This window comes from Protopterus annectens, chromosome 4.part1 (genome assembly GCF_019279795.1).
Source record: "Protopterus annectens isolate FY-2018-M chromosome 4.part1, PAN1.0, whole genome shotgun sequence".
In the NCBI taxonomy this organism is placed as follows: domain Eukaryota; kingdom Metazoa; phylum Chordata; order Ceratodontiformes; family Protopteridae; genus Protopterus; species Protopterus annectens.
In genome coordinates, this window is record NC_056734.1 from 307204569 (window position 1) to 307220010 (window position 15442).

Below are 15442 nucleotides of genomic sequence, written 5' to 3' on the forward strand. Positions count from 1 at the left end.
TTTGGTTACGAGGGCGAAGCTCGGGTGGCCAAACAAAGACAACCGTGGGTAAATCCAGCATTACCCACACCCAGAAGTGGGTTATTGCTATTATACAATGACATTATTTAAGAAAAAAAAAGCTTACTTTTCTTAAATAATGGCATTGTATAATGCCTCTGTGCTGCCCTTCCACAGCTGTCTGGTATTCTGCGGCAGTTCTGATGTACTGCGCATGCATATACTTATGCAGTACATCAGAGCTGTGGGTGGAAGCACCAGAGAAAGCAAGATCTCCGTTACTTTTTACAAAGTGTCTCGCTATGTTAAAGGAGTTTAACATAGTGAAACAACTTTAAAAAAGCAACAGAGAATCTCAGTTGCTTTTTTTAAAGCTGTCTGGCTATGTTAAACCTATTTAACATAGCAAGACAGCTTTAAAAAAAGCAACGGAGAAAGGAAGATCTCAGTTACTTTTTTTAAAGTTGTCTCGCTATGTTAAACTCCTTTAACATAGCGAGACACTTTCTAAAAAGCAATGGAGATCTTGCGTTCTCTGTTGCTGTAAAAAAAAAAAAGACTTGTACTAATGGAAAAAGTCCGGCGACCGGACCTTTTTCCATTAGTATAAGTCTGACTTACAATGTGCACACTGACCAATCAGCATGCATGTTTTGGAATATTAATGGGGGGTCGTTGTATAATATCAGTTATTCCACAAAGATCATCCCCACTGTATTCAGTAGTGCATACCTGTGTACTTGGGATTCTGGTTTGTAAAAGAAATAGAGCAAATAGCCAAATCTAAAGACTCAGCATATGACTAGCGGACATATTGTATCAGATTGCTCAGTCAACAATTGTACAGCCAGGCTGGACAAATCATTGATTAAAATCAATTTAAAATGATTAATTCAGTTCACTCTATAAAGTGATATTAGTGAAAAAGTTGAATAGTAGTGAAGTCATGCATTGTAAGAGTAGAGTAGCGTAATGCTATAATTAGCATCATTCTTGTGTTTGAACTGTTGCTATTGTGTTAAATGTAGCTTCAGGATTGCTGTACTTGGCAGGATGCCCTGTTCCAGTTAAAAGACATCATCCTGAGTACATGCTTTGTACATAGTTCACAGTTCAGGATGACCATAATGCCAAGATCTGTTTAAAATGATGATGTTCATTCTGTAGTTGAACTGGGACACGAAAACAAATCATATCCAGCTATTCAGCTTCAACATCTCATGAAAATGGGAGATGCAGTGGTGCAGTGGTGCAGTTGTTAGCATTGTCATCTCAAAGCAAGAGATTCTCCAGTTTGATTCTCAGCTGGAGTGCCTTCTGTGCGGAGTCTGCATCTCCTCCCTGCATTCACATGGGTTTCCTCCAGGTGCTCCAGTTTCCTCCCACATTCCAAAGAGATGCATCTGGAGTGTTTCTCTATGGAGTCCACTGAAAATGAGCTCTGTCCCAGTTGGACTTTTCCAGTAAACAAATGTTAAATAAATAAAAAATACTGAGGTTAAGCATACCCCTGAACTGTCTAGACTTTTTGTCTCATATCTCTGTTTTATTTCTCATACAATTTGTGGTTTTCAGGCAAATCACATACATTTGATTTTCAGACATCATATATTTTAGAAAATGTATGCTAAAATAAATTCCATTATTCTAGTAATTTTCTAAGTTTATAAGAGCAATATTTAAAATCTGTTTCCATTTTTAGGACTTTGTAAACCCATTTTAGGCATTGTCCAGATTTCTTGCCCTAAGAGGTTGAGAAGTATAAAGTTAAGCATAAAATGTAGGTATGTCAACAAGAAAATTGCAGTCTGAGAATCGGATAACCCCTTTCATGATAATCACATTTTCAGATTTATTTATTGATTTAATATTCATATTATTACAAGCATACAAGTAAAACATAATTTCCTCAAAAAATCTAAGTTACTTAGTACACATAATTCTACAGTGTATCATATTAATACCATGATCCATCCCATTAAATATTATTGCCTTCATTACACTATAATTTATACTGTTATATACATTATACATGATCAGATTTTACAGGGTTAATACTTTTATTTAAACTCATCAAATTCAGCACTGAGTTGCACTATAATCTCTTATAGCAGTCTTAATTGCGATTTGCAGCTGAATACAATGTTGCTACAGCCTGAAAGTTTCATAACAAAACCTCAAACAGGAAAATGTCTATATGCATTTACTGTCATAGTCTGACATTGTGTGTTTTCAGATTTGTGAGTTGTAGTTGGGTTTTCGATTTTGTTGTTTCAAAATCCTGAAATTTGAGATTTCAGTATTTCAAAATTACAAAATGGGAATACACCAGTATGCAACACACTTCATTTTATTGTAAGGCTGGGAAGGCTATGAAATGGATTGTCTTTAAGGATTAAAAAGGCTTCTAGTCAAGGAGGGTGCTGGGATGCTTACCTCTCTGCTTACTTGTAGTTTAGATGAATTTGTTTGATTGTGGGGGGAGTTTGTATATGTTTATGTGTGTACTGCATATGTAGCGTAAATGCAGGATTTTGAATTTCGCAGTTGTGTGTTTTCAGATTTGTGAGTTGTAGTTGGGTTTTGGTTTTGTTGTTTCAAAATACTGAAATTTGAGATTTCAATATTTCAAAATTACAAAATGGGAATACACCAGTATGCAACACTCTTCATTTTATTGTAAGGCTGGGAAGGCTATGAAATGGATTGTCTTTAAGGATCAAAAAGGCTTCTAGTCTTGAAATGCTCAAAGCAGTTTGGTTGTAGGATTTTCAAGCACCTATTGATAATGGGCAAACTCATGTAAGGTTTCTGTTGATGACTGGAGTGTGTGATATCTCAAACAATGAACATTGGACAACACTAGGCAAATAGTTATGGGGATTGTTATGGGAATCATGCAATGCCTAGCTATATACGCCTATAAGTATACACACTTAAAAGTTCTTGCCACCTTTTCCAAGCACATAATTGTGCTCCCTTTCCAAATTGAGGGAGATCATACATAATATCCCTGCTGTACATGCATCTGTCGTTCAGATCAACAAGCACCAGCATTAAAGGTAGCCATTGTAGTACTTTGGTTGACTTGTAGTTGTAACTGATTCCATAGACTGTGAAATACATTGAATTAAAAACCCATTGGTCTAGAGATACCTGCGTATTCCTTGGTGTGAATCTAGATATGTAGTGTGAATTAAAATGAGGTCAAATAGGATGATTTTTTTATGGCTCAAAAAAGCAAGACATAGTTTTCTTCAGAGTAGCCATTATTTTTACAGAGTATAAAGGCATTAATCAATCAGGCTGGGTGAAGGATTTAACTTAGTAGACCAATATACATAGATTCATACATACTAAAAGGAATACTGTATTCAAATGTTGGACAGATAAGAGAAAAGTACAGTGATATAATGACTTCTTTGTATCTTGAAGACATTCCCTTACAAAGGAACTGTCCATATTGAAAGATTTACTGACTATGATGGAAGCATAATGATCACCTGATAGAAAGAGAATTGTCTAAATAAGTAACCAACTTACTCAACTTACCTATCTAGTCCTTACTATCCTCTGTCACATCTTCCATCTGACTATACTTTTCGTATCTACCTTTTCTACATTATTTATATCCTCTTTGCATACCTTTTCTTAAGTAAATCCATTCTATCTTCATTACACATACAACTTCCTTTTCTTTATTTCCTACCTAACCTGTACTATGTCTCCATACACTCTACTCATACTATTTTTTTAACTCTTAACTTCAGTGTACATCCTTTTAAAATCCTCCAGGCTTTTACTGCACTGTAACATTGCCAATGACTTTTTTTTTACTATGATAATTGGTATTTTTTATTATTATTATAATACCTGATGTTTGTGTATTGTTTGTACTTATACTTTTGAAACATGTCTTTGGAGCTTTTCTCCCCGGGCCTCTACTGAAAATGGGCATATATCCAGTTAGACTAACCCGGTCAACAAATGTAAAATAAAAAAAATAAATAAATAAACCAGATTTCTTATGTCAATGTCTCTCTAAAGAAGAGTACCATATATAATGTACGATGTGAGAACATCTTTTTTATTGTTAAATGCTACTACACTGCACATTTTTGCAATTAGATTGAGACCAGATTTGGTACTTCAGGATTATGCATATTCCAGCCCTTGATGAAGCTGTATATTAATAGGAAATAGAAGAATTAGCTAATGGTTTGCATTCCTCAAGTGAATACGTATCCATAAACATTAATTTACCCATGCAGTCAAAATTATCTCTTCTAAGAAATCATTAAACTTCAACTGTCTTCTGTTTTCTGTCTTAATATTGCAGTTGGGTTATGTATTTGTCTTAGTGTTCCTATATCAGTGGCTTCTAGTGAACATATTTTCAGAATAATAAGGTAAATTTGAAAGTATGTCAGTGGGCTGGACAGGCTCAATACCAAGAACAGCATAACATAACATAACAAATGGATTCCCCTTCGTCATAAACAAGATTACATACTACAGAAAATGTCAGTGATTGAAACTGGCAACATTTAGGTAAGCAACTGAGATCTTAATTTAAATTAATACTACTGCTGCTGAAATGTGCTTTAGCCCCTCCTGTATGAGTTTATTTTAAGTAAAAGTTTTAGGAAATTGCAGCCTTCTAATTTGTATAGTCATGGGTCTCTGTGATTTCATGAATGGCACTGACTGGTGCATATAATAATGAAAAACTTGATCAGTTACATCAAAACAAAATATACACTCAAGTTCAAAGAAGCAGCTTACTAGCTTATTTTATCTTCAATATCTAATTAGAAAAGCATAAACACATTTTGATAACATGGTAAATATCATTAATAATCTCAAAAGATAGGCACAGCAGATCAGCAAGAGATGTTTATTTTCACTCCACGAACAAACCTCACAGTACAAAAACAAAAACAATAATGCTGCTACAGTTCTCAGCGCATTTTCATCGTCCTTTTATATAGGGAAAACCGAGAGAAAGCTGAGACAAAGTGTGTATGAGCACCTATATGACGTATGGAAGGATAACACTAACAACGCTTTGTTTAAACATACTTTAACATGTAAATCTGCAAAATTCCTATTCTTTGTCATAAAGGTGTTATCCCCCGATCCCAGGGGTGGTCCTTGAGAGGCCTCTTTAGAATACAGAGAGTTATTTTGGCAATTAATGCTTGAGGCTAGCAGTCACCCAGGTTTAAATGAAATGATCTCTCTAAAACCTGTATTAAAGTTGAGATCAGCCAAGTTATAATCACTCACCCATACATCAGTTGTACTTATATGTATATATTTTATATATTTTTTATACACATTTTAATATTTTTCATACATACATTTTTACATGTTTTTCAAACATTTTGCACACAGGTACATTTTTTTATGTATTAATTAAAATGTTTTTAGAGCATACAATGTTTATTTATATTTATATACATTTTACTATGCATTCCTGCCTGTAAAGTTTTTGCTTCACCACTAGATGGTGATATTGTGGTACTAATTGTGTTGAATATCCTTATGTATTTAAATATTTATATATGTGTATATCTATATATATATATATATATATATATATATATATATATATATATATATATATATATATATATATTGAGTGTTATTTTTTGGTTTTTAATGTTCTTAAAATATTTAAATTTATTGAACTATTGTATAAAACATTCAACAAGTAGTAATTTGTTTTTCTGTTCTTTGATTTTGTTAAGAAATCTGTAATTTCAATAACAAGGATGTTAATTGAATGTATTAACATTTTAATTAGTTAGGAGAAACCATTGGTAGACTCAAATAACATCTGACATAAATTTAGCACACTGAGCACTGTTTAGCTTTTCTGATGAAGTGCATGTCGACAAAAACGAGCTGAGAACTGTAGCAGCGTTATTGTTTTTGTTTTTGTACTGTGAGGTTTGTTCATGGAGTGAAAATAAACATCTCTTGCTGATCTGCTGTGCCTGTCTTTTGAGATTACCAGTGTGAGTTTTGGCACATTGACCACTTATTTTTATTTAATGGTAAATATCATTACCTTGTACTTCCATTCAATGGGGATTAATCATGATCTCTGTTCACTGTCTTTTCATGGTTCTCATATTATTTCATTGATTTTGTTAGAATTATCAGGGTGCCCTGCTTTCTTCTCACCTCCTAAAATGTGCTGATAAATTGGCTACTTGCAACTGTCCAGATGTATTACATTTGCTGTTATCTTTGTAACCCAAGTTGCTCCTGTAAATGGTCCAAGAAAGACCATTTCACTTATGTTCATCATCATCAACCCCCTTTTTTATCCCATTTTCTACATGGGGTCAGAGTGCCATGTCAACTGTCACCATCTTTCTCCATTTAATGCCACTCTCCTACCTTCTTCAGTACTTATGCCTGATTATCACACATCTCCTCTCACACAATCCATGCACTTCTTTGCTCAATGCCCTCGTTTCCTCTTGCCTTCCTCCTGTCCATCCTGAATCTTCTTCACCAGATTGTCTTATGCTTTTCTGCACATGTGCCTGAACCACTATAATTTGTTCTCTTTGACCGTTTCTGCAATTGTAGCTATGTTGGCTTTTGTTCTTGCATCTTCATTTCTTTGTCTGTCTCACAGTGTGCATCCTACCACCCTTCTTAGGCACTTCATCTGCTGAATCGCTCTGCCTTTACTGCCCAGATTTCTCTATCACATAGTAATACTGGCTGCACCACTGTTTTGTAAAATGAACTTTTCACCTTCTTTGACATTCTTTTGTCATACACTTCCCCTGACACTCTGTGCTAGTTGGTTGCAGCGCCTCTGATTCTAGCCTTGACCTCATCATTCAGATTTTCCTTCTCCTTAAGTACGACTCCAAGATATTTGAAGCTGTTAACCTGTTAAACTATTTTCCCTTCTATCTCAGTTTTCAGCTTCTTGTGATCTCCCCCATTTGCTGCCATTACAACTGTATTATCAGTACTCAGTTTCATCCCATGTGCTTCAGTTTTGCTTTCCATTGCCCTATCATTTGCTAAATTTCTTGCTGACAGTCTGCCTTTAATGCCACATCATCTATATAGAGCAACTTTAATGATCTGTCCCCTCTGACCTGTTTGTTAATGTAATCTATCACCAGTCTGAATATCAGTGGGCTCAGAGCTGAACCATGATACAGACTCACTCCCACTGGGATCCCTTCTTTAAGACAGACCACTGTTTGCACTTGAGATGTTAAGTCCTTGTATACAGCCTGCACTAATTCTACCAATGATTCTGGGACTACAAACTGCCATAGGACTACCCAAATCAGCTTTCTTGGGACCCTAACATATGCTCTATCCAAGTCTAGAAATGTATGTTTGGACTCTTTCCTCTTCTCTAACTTCTCTCTAGAATGTTCATACAATGTGACAAGAGTTATCTGAGATATGGTTTGCTCTCCATACTGCAATGCATACCCTCAAGAGCCATTTCTGTCCTATCTCACCCAACATCTTTATCATATTTGCTGTGACCTCATCTGAGCCTGCTGCTTTCCCTGACTTCTATTTCACCATTTCACTGACCTGTTTAAAAAACGAGTAAATAGAAATGTGAAGATATTTCCTAGTAAAAACTGTTAACACAAGACACATTCTGTTTTAAAGCAATGTGCCACCAGGAACCAGACAAAAACAATGTTACATTGAAGAAAAAAGACACAAAAACTTTTAAGAACACTTTAATACACTTTAGTTTGGTGCTTTCATCTATAACCAGTTAGACTTCTTCCAAAATGCAATTCATTATCCATAGTAACAAAATTGATAATCAATTTAGTACAAAAGTGTCAGCTAACCAATTTAAATAAAATACTATTAAATGTAATAGTAACTCTTCCCTGTCTTGAGGAAAAAAAACTATAGTATAGTACAATCATGAATATTCAAATAAATAGAAAATGTAATATATATATATATATATATATATATATATATATATATATATATATATATATATAAAGACAAATTAAGAACAGTAAAGATAGAGATGTGGTTATTTATACTGGGCCAAACACCAGCACTCAGTCTTAGCTGCCAGATTATTTCTTTAAACTCAAATCCTTGATACCCGTGGCTCATCCCTCTCATCTCTAATAACTGTCTCAAGAACAAGAAATTTGTACTTATCAGTTATTTTTTGTTTTACCTAGACAAGAAAGGGTATGTCTGAAAAGGCATGTTTTTTGTTGCCCTTAGAAATATCATAAAAGTGTTCATAGATTATCTTTTAAGGAGTTGCTGATACAATGTCAAGTGCACCACTCTACTTGTCATATATGATGTAAAATATGCTAATGAGCAGTGGTTCTTTATTATATTTTATTGGAATAAAGTGGTCCTCACATGTAAACCTGCATTGATTGCACATACTACCTGTTTAGTGCAATAAAAATTGCTTGATTTGACCACTTGATTAATTTGGCTTTTAAAAATAGTCTTAAAATTTCTACATCTTTAATATACAAGCAAAACTTTTCCCAGTGACCTTAAAAACTCCAAACCAACTTTAAATATAGCCTGTTTTTGAATATTCTTTCTTAATGTTTCAGAGATGTTACAAATCTGTAATATCATGGCTTTCTCATAAATAAAACTGACAGGAGTCATTTTTATTTTCTTTAATATGACTTACTTTTGAATCTAAAAGTAGTTTAAACCTATCTAATGTTCCCTCACTCATTTCCAAAATACATTTTTCTACTATCTTTGACAGATATCCTCTGCCAATAAAAATATACAATATGTATATATGTCTTTAACCAATAGATATCATTTTTGACAATTGGACAATTTGCCCAATAGCCAGACCTTATTTCTCTTTTAAGGGATTGTTACTTTTGAAATGCAAATAAGAAATAAGAAAGCATGGGCTTCCTAGAAATATTAGAGGAAAACCCTATGGTTTCTCTGACCAAGGCAACATCCAAAAATGGATTTTATCAGAGCTACATGTACCTCTAAACTGTAAGAAATTGGCAGCTGAATTACTATATTGAACACATTCTTTCCTGTGTTCCTAAGATTTGATTAAAAATATACAGATGTCATCAAAAAATCTAAAACATTTAATCCAATAATCAATATAATCAGAAATAAAAAACAAAATCTAACCCCCATTTCAGTATTGCCATATTTGCAAATACAGGGACACATGTCTCCCCCATCATTACACCTAAAGTTTGTCTAAAATTTCCCCTTCAAAGAACTAAAAATCATTTTCCAAAACTAATTCCATAAGATTTTAAAACATCTCAGACATTGTAGTCTCCAAAAACTGACATTGGCATAATATTTCATAGAACACATATAATCCTTTTCTATGAGATATACAAGAAAATATGTCTATGATATCAATGGTCAAAAAAGAAAATATTTTGGCTCCATGAATCAATAGTAGTGCAATACCAAGAGTCTTTTAGTATCTGCTGGCCCGAATACCATAAAAAGCTGTAAAAACACCTATGAATAAAGACTGCTAAAGAATAGGTTGCAGAGTCTTATGCAGCTACTATTGGTATTAGGATTAGCTCAGTATAATCTTTATATACTTTATCAGCTCTTAAACTGGTTGGAATTCTGGGGTGTTTGTTACTTAGAAAACATTATTCTTCATTAATAATAGCCCAGTTCTTTAGGGAGCCATATAAAATTTAATTCTTATGGCATGCTATGCTGATTTCATTTTTGGACACTATCTGGTATTTACCATTGTCATATAACACTTGTAGAATTTTGCCTGTATAGTCAAAGGAATCCTTAATGACTGTGCAACCATCATTATCTGGTTGCATTTTATCAAAAAATGCTCTGCAACATTAGTTTTTCATCCTACTTAAGTTGTTAAAATGGCTAGATTGCCTTTCTTTCAAAAATAATTACAGGTCATTTTCATAATTCTTCTCAAAATTGTGAATAAACATGTTCAGTGGAGAATTAAAAATACTGTTTTATGAGAACTGTTTGTTAATAGATTTGAGGAATGTGTCACTGGGATAAATATAAGACAATTTCAATTTTCTGGTAAATAAATTTAGTTCAATTACTGAATCCACAATGTTATCCTTAAATCAAGGAACAAAGGTGAATCCCATCCCAATAACAGTCATACTATTAGAGGTAAACTGTTGCACCAATTGTATTTATACAAAACTCTATGCTGAGCTATTTCAACATACTAATCATTTTTTTCCCAATAGTTCCTGCCTCTTTAATTACTCCTTTTCCCCCTTCCATTTCTTCCTTTTCTCTGTTGGTTAAAACACTTACCCTGCCATTGATTCACTATTTGTTGGGCAATCTCTGACCTTTTCAAGGAAGGAAACCCTTGTAGGTCTAAACAAATGTTGTTAGAGTCATATACTTCATTATTGTGTTCCTGACTATGATCATCTTTGAAAGGTGTAAACATACACTCCCTTTCCATTTTCTTTCACTTTTTTTTTCACAGTCAGGTTTACCTGATGGTCTACCTTATTAAACCCTTCATTATATTTATTTGAACAAGTCTCAAACAACAAAGCATTCTTAATATTCAAATCCAATTTGGTAAGACATTGTCTTTAATTAAGAGGTCCACGAGCTTAGAACCATCGTCTCACAGCAATCCTTGGCTGACATGCCTTCTGTGTGGAGTCTGCATGTCCTGCCTTTGGTCGCATGGGTTTCCACCAGGTGCTTTGGTTTTCTCCCACATCCCAAAAACATGCTGTAGGTGGATTGGACACTCTAAATTGGCCCTAGGTGTGAGTGCATGCCTGCATGTGCCTTCTGTAGAAGGCTGGGCACCGGGCTGGCAATTTGACACTGTAAAAACTCCACTGCCAATCATGAGAGGACAGGTGATCTGCTGTGGTGACCCCTAACTGGGAAAAAAACAAAAAGAAGACGAAGATGAGCTCAGAACCATGCTGTTCAAACATGCTATTTAATTTAAAAAAGTAGAAACTTTCCAAAATAAACTAAATGTTTTTGACTAATGGATTTCAAAAGTTAGTCCTCAGTATCATTGTAGTTTAAGACTTCAAACTTGAGATGGGAAATAAAGTCTTCAAACTTGAGATGGGAAATATCCCAATTTCTTTCACTAAATATAACATTAAGATCAAGATCTAACCTGTGAAGATTTGACATAGAATGGTTGATGTCTTTAATATCATTTATTATCAAAACTAAGAATTGTAATAACTTTGAATATGCTTCTTTTTCAGTCTCTGACATAAAGTGTTCTTCTTAAAGTTTTGATCGTATGACTGTTATCATGTATTCCAAATCTAATTAAAATGCTTGCATCATTTAATCTGTTGATAATATGTATATTCCATTTAAGCAATCAGACCAATATAAAAATTATTTAGCATTAATTTGAACATTTTCCTATGAACATTAGGGCAGTATTCAAAGTCCTGGTCTTTGCATTTTTCTAGCTGTGATCCATGAAGAATGGAGCTATGAGGTTATGCAAATCCTAGACTTTTAGGATGACCATGGAATTGGAGAGGAGTTTTTGGTAGCACACCTCCATATCACAAATGTATAACAAGATTAACACATAAGAGGTAGGGGGACAGCTGCTATGCTATTAAGGGGCTTTACACATACGTGTATGAGTTTGATTCATAGACATGAATCTATAATGAACTCATTTGCATTCATAGTATGCAAATAGCCCCAAAGTTATGCCAGAAAGCAAAAGTTTTTAATCAGAATATGGAGAAGTGAGGGGAGATTAGCTGGTGTTTCTGTATACCTGCACATATTACTGAAGTGGTTGCTTGGGGAAATGTTTCATTTTGGTTCTTGTGCATGAAGGGGTACACTTGGGTAAGTGCTCCATTTCAGTGCTTGTGTATACTTTGGACATTTTACTGAATGGGCTTCTTGGGTGAATGTTTCATTTCATTGCTTTTGTATAGGTGGACATATTACTGAAGGGGGTTGGTTGGGTGACTGTTTAATTTTGGTGCTTGTGCATACTAGGAAGCACTGTTGAAAGGATAGCTGGGGGAAATAATTTGTGTGTCAGGGAAGTGCTTGTGCATACATGGTCAGAATGCTGCATTGATTACTGGGCAAAATAATTTATACAAACTAATGAAGGGGCTGCTGGGGGAAATAATTATTTTTTTGTCTCTGGGAACTGCTTGTACATACTTAGACAAGCGTTCACTGATTTCAACTCTGATATCAAAGGCAAAGCACTGCATTTAAAATAGAGGTGCCTACTGCAGGGATGTCAGACTATGAATTTTAAAATTGCCTCATTAGCATACTACACTTCACGACATTTCTCATTTGCAGCTCATTATTTTGCAGGCCTTGTTCATTACTGTAAGTGGCTTTTATGAATCGCGCTTTTGCTATGCTCATGCATAAGCATTAGGAATACCCTTATCACATTTGTGCAAGTGATTATGGATACTGGCCTCACTGTTAGAAAATTATTTTTGTTAGCTACTGGGAATAAAGAACATAATAACTTTTTAACAACAGAGTTTTTAAAAACAATATTAAAGGCTTTTGATATCAAGTTAATATATTCTGATCCTGTTGTTTTTTAATTGTGCATTAAATTAATTTTTGCTTACCCATAGTATTTTGGTGTTATGATTTCTAAGTTAACGGAATAGGTTTAAAATTTGATTCTTCACATACACTTATATGAATATTTTCCACTGGACATTATATGTATTATCTAACCGTAGTAAAATAGTTTTAAGAATTTATACCACTGCATAATTTTTTTTTATATTTGGGAATCAAATACCTCTCTTATCCAATGGTTTAATATGGTTAATGTAGGCAACTATAGTTTTCTGTTGGATACCATAAGAAACGTAACAGAGTTTTATTGACTTTCTTAATTATCTCTTTATCTGGTATAAGAGCTGTAGATTGTATAATATACAATATTCTCAGTAATATAATCCTTTTGTTAGAGCAAATCTAGCCTCAAATGAAAAAAAAAAACATCCCATTTGCTGAATAAAGATTACATTTCTTCAATAATTGTGTTATGATTCGTTTATGATATTTTTATAGTATCAGAAAATATGATGTCCAAATAGTTAATTGTTTTTTAATAAATGCAATGTTTAAACAAAGTGAAAATCCTGAACAGTGTTTCTCATATAGACTGCTTTCTTTATTAAACACAAATGACACAATATTTATGTCAATAATTACAAATAGATATAAGGATACAGTATATTTTCTGATTTACAGGGATCAAACTAGTTTCATAATGAACAGCAAATCTGAGAATAACATTACAGGAATCATATTGATTATCAACTATAAAACAACCTATTTTAAACTAGCTATTATACCTTTGGGCATGGAAAAAGCATTCAACCCTGGTCTTTTCTGATTAAAGCTTTAGAAATTTAAGGGTTTCTGGATAATTGTATTAGATTATTACAACATATTTATAAAATTTCTGAAGCATATGTGAGAAACTAGATCTTGTCTATTCCTGGATTTAAAATAAACAAAGGAACCAAACAAGCTTGTCCACGTTCTCCTTTGAAAGTTGGCACTAAATTTGGCAGAACACATAAGGCAAACCGATATACATGGTTTCAATCTAAATGAAACTTCCCAATATACAGTCTATTTGTGAATGACATATTAATGGCCTTTAATGACATAAATCTTTAATGGGCATTAATGACATAAATAAATCTTTAAAAGAAGCATATCAGTTGATAAGTCTGTTTGAAATAAAATTCAAAAGTGAATTTCAACAAAGACAAAACAGATTATATTAATAGATATCATATTCTAAACAAATTTAGTATTGGCCTTATCAAAACACATTTATGTTTTCTGATTGCACTTACCATCAATAAACTCATTAAAAGTATACAAGGAGTAAGTAACATTTTGTGTAGACTGCCTCAAGGCCTCATTCCTGTATTCTGTCTCCTAAAGGCTGTTCAGGGGAGATTTATGCCTGGCATATAGGGCATTGCCATACCCCTTTCTGATGGGCCTCCTGCATATCCACAAAACACACAGCACCAGAATTACCAATTCTAAAGACTTAAACCTTGCCTGTAATGTAAATAGGACCTGCTAGAGAGACAGGTATGTATCCAAGACTACCCCATTCTCTGGAGCAGGCTCTCCATCCATATCAAGCAGCTTTCATCCCTAAATCAGTTCAAGTGCAACTTGGACAATTGGATGTGGAACAGGAAAGTCATCCCTGGTTTGGAACCTATGTCTTTAATGGACACAGGCAGCCTGTAAATGATTCATCTAATATGCCCCTGGCTGTAAATGTTCATCTCCCAAGCCTCAGCTTGCAGGGTATAAGAACTTGCTGGACATTTTGGGATGCATGGCTAGACATTGAAAGGCTCTTAATGATCTTTAGCCTATTAAACACTTATGAACCAATGAACCTAGGAATTGTGGTCTTGAGGACATCTCCCACCACCATGTTCACTAACACTGCTGTTTCCATATTCAAAGATATTTTTAGCTTGAGAATTGAGCAAATGTATGTAAATTATACTTTTCATAGTCTGTTTGCATTTCCACTGTAAAAATATTTGTCAACAGTCTTAATTATATCACCTCTTTTCTCAAGTTTAAAATTAACATTTTCTCTTGTATACCTCTATTGTTTTGATATTTGTTTTAAAGACAACAGTTTTGCTATTCATAATCCCAAGATTTATCAGAACTCTATAAAATCTGACAACTAGTCTTATAGTATTACTATGTATCAGGCATGTATCAACAACAATATTCCTAAGAGCAAAATAATCAGTGTCCAGACTTAATGTGAATAATACTGTTTTTCTTTAAGAACTTCATTTTATTGTTATAGATTTTTATGCCAAAAAAAATAAACAAAACCAGTGAAACTGATTCCGCAAAACTATTTGCTTTACAACAAGTTAAAATAATACCTTATAGAGCAAATTTATGAAGTTGAAAAGAAATCAATTAAAAATGCACCATAAAGAACATTTTTGGGCATTATTCTTTATAATTAACTTTTAGCTACACATAAGTAAATGTCATTTTTACTTAAAAGGAATCTGTTTAGGTTTGTGTTAAAGGCAAATCTTCCTTAAGCTCTCAGTAATACTGTTTACTTAAAGCCAATACATACATTAAGGGGTTTACAACATTGCAAGTCTGCTAGGTCTATTCAAATGTGATGTATGTATCAAATTATTTGTACTAATTATGTTAAAGATTGATGGTTTACTGTATAACATTTTAAGTGTGCACTTGTCATGTGATTTTTAAATGCTTTTTTTAAAACGCAAGTCTTGAGTTTTCTGCATCTGTATCTTTATCTGAGTATTGTGTAAGTATGCATCACTTGGAAAAGCTTTTAAATAATTGAATGCGATATTTT

At 33.6% G+C, this 15442-nt stretch overlaps 1 protein-coding gene and 1 long non-coding RNA gene across 9 annotated transcripts in view; one reads left to right on the forward strand and one right to left on the reverse strand.

Annotated features, from left to right (window-relative positions):
* The window catches only part of LOC122800839 (uncharacterized threonine-rich GPI-anchored glycoprotein PJ4664.02-like), a 662067-nt gene that overhangs the window by 644930 nt on the left and 1695 nt on the right, over positions 1 to 15442 (forward strand). The window lies entirely within an intron of this gene.
* The window catches only part of LOC122800841, a 199779-nt gene that overhangs the window by 57914 nt on the left and 126423 nt on the right, over positions 1 to 15442 (reverse strand). The gene's annotated exons all lie outside the window — the stretch shown is intronic.